Raw genomic sequence first — 10,693 nt, forward strand, 5'->3', positions numbered from 1 at the left:
TGGCTAATGATCAGGGCTTTTTGGCTCTCAAGGCTAAAGACAAATACAGTCTTGTTCTCAGTTTTCTCTGATCCTGCAAATGCTGTATAAAGGCCTGTTGTTTGCAAATTCCACTGTGCTGTAGGGCAGTATCCCTAACAACCAATACTGTGCCTGTTTTCCTCCAGTCTTAATACCTCAGAAACATTTTTGCACTTCAGGGGTTAGGTCTGATGACATGTAAAACACGATTGTTTAATAAAATTATTTTAAATGTTTCAGAGTGGGTGCTTTGTCTGAACTGTTTTCCACCCCCTGTCCAATTCTGAGTTTTGTATGTGCTTCCAGGGACCTCATTCTACAAAGAGGAAAACTGGACCTGTTTTTTTAAGTTGGTTTGGTAAGAGCTTTCAATATACAGGATAAATTAATATAATCATAGATTTAGTGACCTTTAAAGGAGTGTGGTAAACTCGGGAGGTTTGTATTCCAGCCTGGGGATAAATAAATTCAGATAATCTATTTTAATTTACTAATAAAGACAACCACAAAAATCACATTAATGTAATTACTACTTAGTAAGGAGCAGCTTTAGCTGAAAGTTTCCAGTGATAGAGACAGCCATTATCATCCTCAGAAAGTTGTTTCAGCAGTTAATTGTTATCTTCAGTACTTCCTAAAATACTTTCTAATGTGAATATGTCCATTTTAACTTACCAACCATTAAAAAATGTCAGGCTTATGTCTGCTAGAGAGAGGGAGAGACCCCTTTTCTAACACAAATCCCATGCAGTTTGGTTAAGACCACAGGAAAAGAAGGCCAATGGTGTTGGAAGTAAAAAAAAAAAAAGTTGCTGATATGATATCATTCTTGTCCTGTTTGATTTCTCTGTGTTTCTGGAAGACAGTTTGTTGCTTTTCTATAAGGAAATGTAATTAACAAACTCTTGTTGACCACATTTTTTAAAGGCTTGGGTTACCTATTACAAGAAATGGAGTTGCTACTCAGTAATGTAATATTGAGAATGTTATTCTTCTATTTTTTAAAACTTCTGGACTGGTTTGTTTTTTTGAAGAACCAGGTAAGATACCTGTATGACTTTTCCTCATGTGGAAATTGCTAGGTATCAAAGGGTGATCCCCCTAAAATTAGTGACAGAGTCCCAACAGCCATCTGTGGGAGTCATTACTGAGTTCACTATGGATTGTGAATGTATTTGTCTTCATCATTCATTAAAAGAGATAAATATGAGTTCCTCCTTGGTAAAGAAACATGGAGAGCCACAGGTGGAAAATGATGCCTAAACTGAGGCTTATCCATTTACAGTTCTGACTTGGGAATGATTTATGAATTGTAGGGGAGCTGAAAACATGAGCCAGGCTGGAAAAATATTTCTGGGAAGGTGAAGTCTGACTGAATTTGTAAAAAACATCCCCATCCTGGCTTGTTTGAAAGAAATAATATAGGTATTAAGGAACATGTGGATTCCATAATTTGTGACCTCACAAGTTTCAAGTAACAGGTTAGGCAGAAGTTGAATGATGTGCGTGAAGGTTACCCTGCTTTTTGAAGGACAGGATGTCAGGTGAGAGGGAATGGGGAATGGATTAAAAATATAAATTACATGTAGTGGGCACTCAAAAGATCAAGTTTTAAATGGAGCACTGGGCCTAAGAAGACACTTTGTGTGAAGGAGCTCTGGCTCGATACAAAATGGGCATCTTGCAGGCGTCAAGTGAAGCAGAATTTCTAAAAGAATAGTGGCTCTCATAATGCAAGGACTTCTTTTAGGTGTGCCTGTTATGTGTATTTTAATGGATTTTTTGCACAGAGGTCAAGTTTCTGCAGGTCAGCACAGTGTGTTGAAATATTCTCAGGTCCGTGTCTCAGATTGTGAAGCAGACCAAAAAGAAACTGAAATTTTAAGCTCAGTTCTAAATCCAGTAGAATTGAAGAAACCTATAAAAGGGTGAAAACACTCCCAGACTTCCCCCTTGGAAGAGATAAATAGCATTTCCAACTGGAGCTATGTATACCAGTGCTTGGGAAAAATTCTGTTGATATTTGAGAAACTGGCCTTAGCTAAGGAACCTGGAAGTAAATTACATTTCCTACTTTATTCAGCAGACAGTATTTCTTACTCTTGATATCTCTTAGGCTCCGCAAATGTGCTAGAAGAAGCAGACTTGTCCTGTTTAAATTACTCATGTCCTCATCTGGAGGAGACATAGGCAGGAGTATTGTGATAAACTAGGAAATGTTCTAAGTGTTGCAAATTGGTCCTTCCTCAGGTCACTCCCAGCTTTTATTTCAATGCCACTTGGACCTTCCACTGTGCCTTTCAGGAAGAAAAAGATAGGATGGATGTGGAAGACATATCAGAGAATAGCTCTGCACAGACTGGACCTGTGGTTTCAGTACTGTCATGGCTCTTTGCCATAATGTCTGTTTTGAAATGTTTTATTAATTTTTCTGTTATTAGTAAATTAACTCTTTCCTGGTCTTTAAAAGAGTATGTGTGTACAATTAGGAAGCACACCCTTGAGAACAGAGAAATAGAAAGTATAGGGTGGAAAAGTTGTTTAAATGACTTGTGAAAAAGGTAAATTGATCACTTTTGGTAAACAGAGGAATGTGCTGGCCAGCCATAATTCAAATGCTGCTATTGCACTTGTAACCTCTACTTTTGGACTTCAGAGTGCAGTGTGAAAAGTACTTTGTGCTAAAGCAGGATCTGCTCCTGTCTTTGTAACCAAAAAATAGCATTCAGCCATAGCTGAAATGTTTGCTGCCATCCCCTGCTGAAAGGGGAAATCTTCAGTCTTTTGAACTCATAAGATGGTGGTGGTTATAAACATTGACTATCCTCACCTGAATAGGCATCAAAAGCCCTGTTTACATCCTGAACTGCTTGTGTATAGACTCTAGGTCTCTTAAGTGTGTTTATCAAACTTGTTTTGCATAAATAAAACATAAAAATAGCTTTGCTTCAGCATGTTTTCAACCCCTTTTTCTGGACTGGAGATTGAATCAGGAGAGGCCCTGTGTTCCTGCCAGCAGTCTGCTTTATTTCTCATCAAGACAGAGGCTGAATGATATCCATTACAGACACTCTTCAGAGTGGGTAAAGAAGGATCTGCTCTTGTGACTGTTTTCTCCTCAGTGCTGTAATCCCTTGTCTCTTGATTCAAGCTGAGCTTGAATCAAGCTCTATTCAGACAATTTGATTACTTTTTATCAGGTAGCAATATCTCTCTGCTCAGCAGCTGTTTTGAGGGACAGGTCTCATTTTAGTGTGGTTTTTAAAACTGATTTTTTGATTCTCTTTTTTTTTCACTTTATGAACAGGAATTAATGAACTGGTCTTGTCAGTACAATCACAAGCTACTTTATGCAGCAGACATTCCTGATTTGTGTTTTCCCCTCTCCAGATTCTAATAGATAAAAGTAAAGATCCTGTTAATTCAAATGCTAATTGCAAATGGCTGTTAGGGAAAAAATTCAGTGTAGGATCTATACTGGCTGGCTCAGAGGCTCATGCACACACACCAGGTGTGTATTCTGCACAGGCTTGCATCCATTCTGGAGCCAGTGACATGTCAGGAGGTAAGTAGACTGGGCACTATCTCACTTCAAACACTGCTTCTGGATGTAAGGGCTGCACAGCTGAGTCAATGCCACAGGATGGAGTGATGCCTTGGGGCTTCCTCACCCCAAAACCCTGAGCACTGGGTTGCATATTGTCACAGCCCTGCAATTAGTATGGCCAGAACTGTGAGATGGGTGGTCAGGACAGATACTCCCAGTCAGCCTCCTCAGCGTGTCCTGGTGCCTTCCAGGCTGCAGGTCCGACCCTGGAAGACCTCTTCATAACCTCTATTGATAGTCTTCATGTGTGCTGTAACCTGGCAAAGTGCTTGTGCTGCTGCTTTGTGTTGCTGCTCCCAGAGACTGCAGAGCAGCTTGTTCTGCTACACCTGAGCTCCACACAGACTTGCCTTCCTGGGAACACTGACTAAATACAGAAGCAGAAGTGTGTGAGTTAGCGGGAAATCACTGACTAAGCCCCTTTCTGGATAATTGGGCTTGTTTCCACAAATGAAGGCAGGGCAGGGAGATGGGGAGGTGTCAGGACTGTGGCCTCAGGTGTGGGGGTTACAGCCCCCGCAGAATGGGCTGTCAAGGTGCAGGGCACAAGGAAGAGAAGCAACTCTATTCCATGTCTTATGTGGCAGGAATTTTTAATGTTTGTGTTGTCTGTAGGGCAACTAAACATCTATGGCTGGCCTGGTACACTCCAGAGCAGTAAGTGCATAATGTAGGCTCCATGGTATAAACTAGGAAGGACTGTGTCATCCTGGGGAAATCTGCTTTGATACCAAGCTTACATCAAGACCATAGGTGTTCAGATTGAAAACTTAAGCACTCACCTACTCTTTTCTTGTGCAGATCACTTCTACAGCAGCAATGTGTGTTTTGCTTCAGTGGCACTTGGGTGCTCTCAGTTCTGTCAGCTTTTTTATCAGTGCTTGCAGAACACTGTACAGGTACAGTGCTCAGATAGGAACCTCTTCCTGGGAGCTGCTATTAACTTCACTTAATAAAAGTGTTTCTGGTCTGTCAGGCCCAAGCTGTGAGTGACTTGTACCTTGACTCCTAATGTGAAACTTGGAAATGCTTTGAGTTTGGTCCTGTTTCAGTTGCTACCCTAATTTTAATCCTTAGAATAGAAATTGCCAATATCTTATGATGTTGCATTGTTTTACTATTTTTCAAATCTTCAAATTATTTAAGCCTATTAGGTTCTTCATTCCCTCAGCGGGTGTTCTAGCCTCTGACTATCTTGTTGGTTCTCCACTAGACTTCTTCCAATTTATTGATGATTTCCTTCTAATGCGGGGAGTCAGAAAATATGGGGAGACATAGGACATCTAGTTTGTGCAAATAGTGGTGAGTAGTGGGGGGAGATGACTTCCCTCAATCTCCTGGCCACGCTGCTGTTCAGACAGCCCAGGACACTGCTGGCCTGCCTTGCTGCCAGGACCCACTGCTGGCTCCTGTGCAGCCTTCCATCCACCATAATCCCCCACTGCTTTTCACCAGGGCTGCTCCCAACCCGTCAGTCCCCAGCCTACATCACTGCAGGGGTCACTCACATGCAGGTACAGGACATTGCAGTTGTAGGACATACAGGATGTTGCAGCTGTACTTGTTGAATTTCATGACTTCCCTGTCAGCCCATTCCTCCAGCTTGATGAGGTCCCTCTGAATGGCTGCACCTCTCTCAAGAGTATCGGGTGGTGATCCCAATTTGTGGCATCTGAAAATTTTACTATAGTCTTCTCTGTCACCTCTCTTACTTGATCATTGATCAAGTATTAAAGAAGACAATCTCAAGTAGACTTCCACAGTACTCCATTTGTTGCTGGTATCCAGGTGGAGAGTGACTACTACCTACTGAACTAAATCATTCCTCCATCTAAAAAAAAAGAAGAAAAAAGGAACTAAATTGTTCTTTCCACTGAAAGAGATTGTCACTGTCAGCTCCAGGTTCATGTTATGCTGATCTTGTATGATAGGGACATTGATGATTCTACACAGCAGAGGTTGTTATACTGTTTATTTTTAGTCAGGAAATTAAAACAGAAATCCAGTCCTGAAGAGGGCTAGTGGTACAAAGTAAAGCACTAAGGAGCTATGCTTGGGCATGGTGTGTTTTCTTGGAAAGGTGCTTATTTCCCTTGGAACCTTGTTTTGCTTGATAGGTACAGGGTGAACAGTGAACCAGGGTAATTTTAAGCGGTGTCAAGCAATGTTTGAAAAGGAGTTTGCTGCTGAGTTGAGCCCTATCTTCTTTACTTAAGAAGTTAAGTTTCCAGTGAATAAGGCAGGGAAATGGTTTAAAATAAAAGACAATGGCTGCATGATGAAACCAGCCGATTGCCCAATTGGACAGTGCTTCTGGGTCAGTCTCTTGTGGGACATGGCTGGAAGGACAGCTTAAGTTGAAGTCATGCTCTGTACTTTAATTCTTAACCTTCTCCCCACATCCAGTGTACTTAAGCCAAAGCATTAATCCTTGGCATCATTCCTGGTGCAGTTTTCCACCACCATGTGTGTTCTGACCCTGCCTGCTGCTTTAGGGCTTCTTGAGGCTGTAGCCCCTGTACTCTCCCAAGATCACAGTTCCTGCTGCTCCCTGACTCGGTGGGTGCCTGCCTTCTCTCACACCTGGCCCCAGCCTGTCTTGACTGCAATTCTGCTTCTGTGCACCCAGCCCAGCTTAGCCCAAAGCTGAGACCATGTGAGAGACACATAAGCATTACCCCCACTGTGTTTCTGGTTCTGAGTGTTAGTGCCCTTCCTTCAGGTGGTTAAGCCACACACTTCTTAGATGATTGTTGCCTTTTCAATTTCCATTTACTTGGGATAGGGCACAGGAGACCTCTGGTTACAGAAATGAAAGCATACAGTGGCTAACAGTCTGGAAAATGAATTCTTGTTTTGGTAAATGTCAAACTTACTGTTCCTCTGGGTAAGTCTTAAAGAAATAAATTTTGATGCTTGATATATTGAGCATGGTCTGCTGCTGTTGTCATACTGGAAAGAAGATCTACTAGTATTAAGAGGAAGGAAAACATGTTAAGCAAAAGCAATACATTTTACTAATATTTTTTCACTTGCCTCATAATTAAAATTAAACTAAAATCTATGTGCTTCAGTAGCATTTTTGGTCTACTCTATTTTGGACTGGAGTTGTAAAAAAAATGTGACTGATACAGTCTGATTTACATGGATTTACATACAGCATGAAGGTCTTCTAGAGTTAATAAAATAAAGCAGTGAGACACTTGTGTTCTCAGAGGGCATCACTCTCTTCAGCTCTTTGTCCTTACAATTCATACAGATTTGCCCTCATGATACAGAGGCTATTTGCCATTCTCATTGCTTTTTTTTTTTGCTTCCATGTTTTGCCATGGAAGAAGGCTGGAGAGGGACCTGCATCCTGCTTCTTGTTTCTCTTTCTATGATTAACTGGGTTAGTTCTGCTTCCAGGTGTATTGGAACCACCAATAATCCCTTTTAAGGTAGGTACGGACATACTTGTTGTTGGCTGCCTGCAGGTAGAGAAGCTGAATTTTGCTGCTGTTTTGCTGTCTGGAAACAGCTTCCCTCTGTGAGGAATAACCTGTTATGATTACCAGGCTGTGAATATACAATAGACTAGCTAATGGTGTCTGTATCTGATTCAATCTGATACAAACAGTCTGGCCTCTCACAGAGCTGCCTCACAAAGAGTTCCCATTTGAATTGCTGAAAGAAACACTGAAATGGGTACACTAGGAAGAGCATAAGAGCACTGCCAGCAGGTCGAGGGAGATGATCCTGCCCCTCTACTTGGCTCTAGTGAGGCACATCTGGAGTACTGTGTCCAGTTCTGGCTGCCTCAGGGCAAGGGAGACATGGAGTTCTTGGAGCAGGTCCAGTGGAGAGCAATGAAAATGAATAATGGACTGGAACATCTCTCTTACGAGGAAGATCTGAGGCAGCTGGGCCTGTCCGGCCTTGAGAAGAGATTGCTGATGGGGATCTTGTCAGTACCTACAAGTATCTATGGAAGGGTGTCAGGAGGATGGATCTAGGCTCTTGGTGATGCCAAAAAATGGGACCAGAGGCAACGGGCAGAAACTGAAGCACAGAAGTTCCACCTGAATATGGGGAGGAATTTCTTTACTGTGCAGTGGCTGAGCATTGGAACAGACTGGCCAGAGAGGTTGTGGAGTCACTGGAAATGTTCCAGACCCATGTGGACACAACCCTGTGCCGCGTGCTCTGGGATGACTCTGCTTGAGCAGGGAGGTTGGACCAGATGATCCATTGTGATCTCTTCCAGCCTTACCCAGTCTGTGATTCTGTGACATGGGTGTATTTTATAGAGAGCTGTGAATTTTGTGGTGTAAGCTGCATGCTTCCTTTTCCTAAATTTTTTCCTTCTGTATATGGTTTCCTTTCCTTTGAAATTTTGGTTTCCTATCTCAGAAGCTCTCTGAAAACTTTCTTTCCCTAATAATCATCTTTCAGAACTTTCTTCAGCGCTGTTACAATAGTCCTTTACCCTCTGACTTCTGCTGTAACACACATGTCTTTTCTAGTTATAGTGCATCTGATTCTCTGTTTTTTTAAAAGCTGCTAGGGACAGTAGAAAAAGTATCCAAAGAGGAAAATAATAAACAGCAATCTGATTTTTTTTCTCAATTGATTTTTTGCAAGATAACTCTTGATTAAGTATTTGTTGAGGTATAGCCAAGAAAGTCAGGATTAGCAAAGTAACCTTTGGGTAGGCTTTTATTTGAAAAAAAAATAAAAATCTGTGTACCTTTCCATCTTGGATGAAATTTCTCCTCTGTCTTCCTAGGCTATAGAGAATGCTCTACCTGCTTTTAATTGTAGCTAGATGGCTTGGCTGGTCAGGTTTTCTTCCTGTGAAATATAAATGTGGGATAGTAACGTAGAAAGAACACACAAACTGTGAAAGTTGTGAGGAGAGCTAATAAAACAAGTTATTTGTTACCATTTTATTCATTCAGTCATCTGAAGAGTTATGCCACTGTAAAATTGAGGAAATGGACGGACATTGCTACATTCATGCAACAGACCTCTTGACGTCACGAGTCCTGTTGGACCAACCTGATCTCCTATGACAAAATGGCCTGCTGATGAGGGAAAGGCTGCAGGTGTTGTCTGTCTAGACTCCAGTAAGGCATCTGACACAGAGCTCTCCTGGAGGAACTGGCTGTTCATGGCTTGGATGGGAATGCTCTTTGTCAGGTTAAAAAAATGGCTGGATGTTGAGGCCCAGTGAGTGATAGTGAATGAAACTAAATCCAGTTGGCAGCTGAGATTTTGAGGTGGCAAGAAGCTGTTTGGACATGGTGGTACTGTGCAGTTTTGGTTGATATCCAAACAAGAAGAATGGGGACATCTAACTAAGTTAGATGGGACTTGTTCATTTCCTTGACAGTGGGATCTGGCATCTGGTAGTGTTTTGAGTCCCATTCTGTTGAGACAAGCCTGTACAGACCTCAGTTGAAGGATTATTCATTGATATTGCAGCATCTGTCTTGAGCAAGTGACTGGGAGGAAAGCTGAGATACAAAGTTGTGGTTTGTGGACTGGGTTATGGTACTTGGGCAACTTTCATCTGCTCTCAGGGCTGAATAAGACAGCTGATGTGGGGCAGCTACCAGAAGATAAATACCAAAAGATAAGTAAAACACAAATCCATGCCCAACTTGGGGTGTAACTTCCTCTTGGAGCACTGGGAGGAGAACCGCTGGCTTTCTGGAGTGCAGAGTGCCCATCTCCTGCTACGCTGGAACAACTCTTACGTATGCTGTAGAGCATCTTGGTCACAGCACATCCCAATGTTTAACACTGTGGGTTAGATAGTGATGAAAAAGCAGGAAGGAGGCAGAATTAAGATAAAGAAGCATGAATGAAAAGAAGTTCTGCAGGTGAAAACTGAAAATGTGTCAAGCCTGAACCAGTTCCTTGGATCCAGCCCAGCTGTTTTAGGGATGTATTGCAGCACCTTCTCTGTATGGACACATCAGCTAGATGGAGTATAGCTCTGGACAGCCATGCTTTGAAGGTTATTTTACTGATCAGGGATTAAGGAGTCACACTGGTGACTTAGCAAATAGTGTGATAGATGCAGAGATACGATCAGGTTTTGTTTCTGTACTAGCACATTTCCAAATCAGTCAAGGCAGCATGAGGGACTGATGAGCAGCTGCTCTCAGTTTATGGTAATGTTATTAAATTTACTGAGGAGCCAATGGGAATCATTCAGGTCAGTACACTTAATGCTGTGGTGTCTGTGATGTTCATGTAAGATCAGAAATGCCTAGAGAAGCACTCCTGATAGCACCAGCTATATCAGAGGGTTGCTTGGAGTTGGGAAAAATACTTCTTTTGCAGTTGTCATGTTTTACCAGTAGAGAGAAGGCACATAGTGATTATAAAGATCAACATTTGAAAATGCATATATATGGTATTTACCAGGAATTTATATACCTATATAGAATGAACTAAAATTCTTGACCTTATCTCTTGCCCTCTTTTGAAAGATAAGAAGCTTCTCTCCTGTGGCTTCTGATGACAGCTCAATACCTCTTTCCTATTGCTACTGGTTCATCCCACGAATGGTGGCAGAAATCAGAGCCCTGCAGCTCCTATTATCTATCTTGATATTTTATATCATGTCTGTCAATCATTGCAGTACTGCACGAGGCCATTTCACATCACCCAGATGAGTTCAGAGAAAATGACTTTGTGCTGATCAGTAATATGTTTTGCTTTTATAATGCTCTATGTTGTACTGCAATATGAGGAGATTGTTTTTTCTCATTATCTGGTACCATTATTTGCTTTTTCCATGGACAGAGGCCATACAGATTACCTTTGCATGTGTAATAAACTCCTTGGAAGCAAGAAGGAATAAGTTGGGTTTTCCAAGAGTATTGACTGAGCAATTAAAAAGACAGCTGAAAATAGATGTTTGTTCTCTTACATTAAAAACTTTTTTCTCTGTAGAAATGTGTGCTGATTTGAACAAAAAGAGACAAACTTAAGAAGCAGTTTGTACTTTTGAAGAGTACAGCACTGTTTTCAATATAAATCCTTTTATATCTGTAGCAGGACAGTCTTCAT

This window comes from Poecile atricapillus, chromosome 1 (genome assembly GCF_030490865.1).
Source record: "Poecile atricapillus isolate bPoeAtr1 chromosome 1, bPoeAtr1.hap1, whole genome shotgun sequence".
NCBI classification, from domain to species: domain Eukaryota; kingdom Metazoa; phylum Chordata; class Aves; order Passeriformes; family Paridae; genus Poecile; species Poecile atricapillus.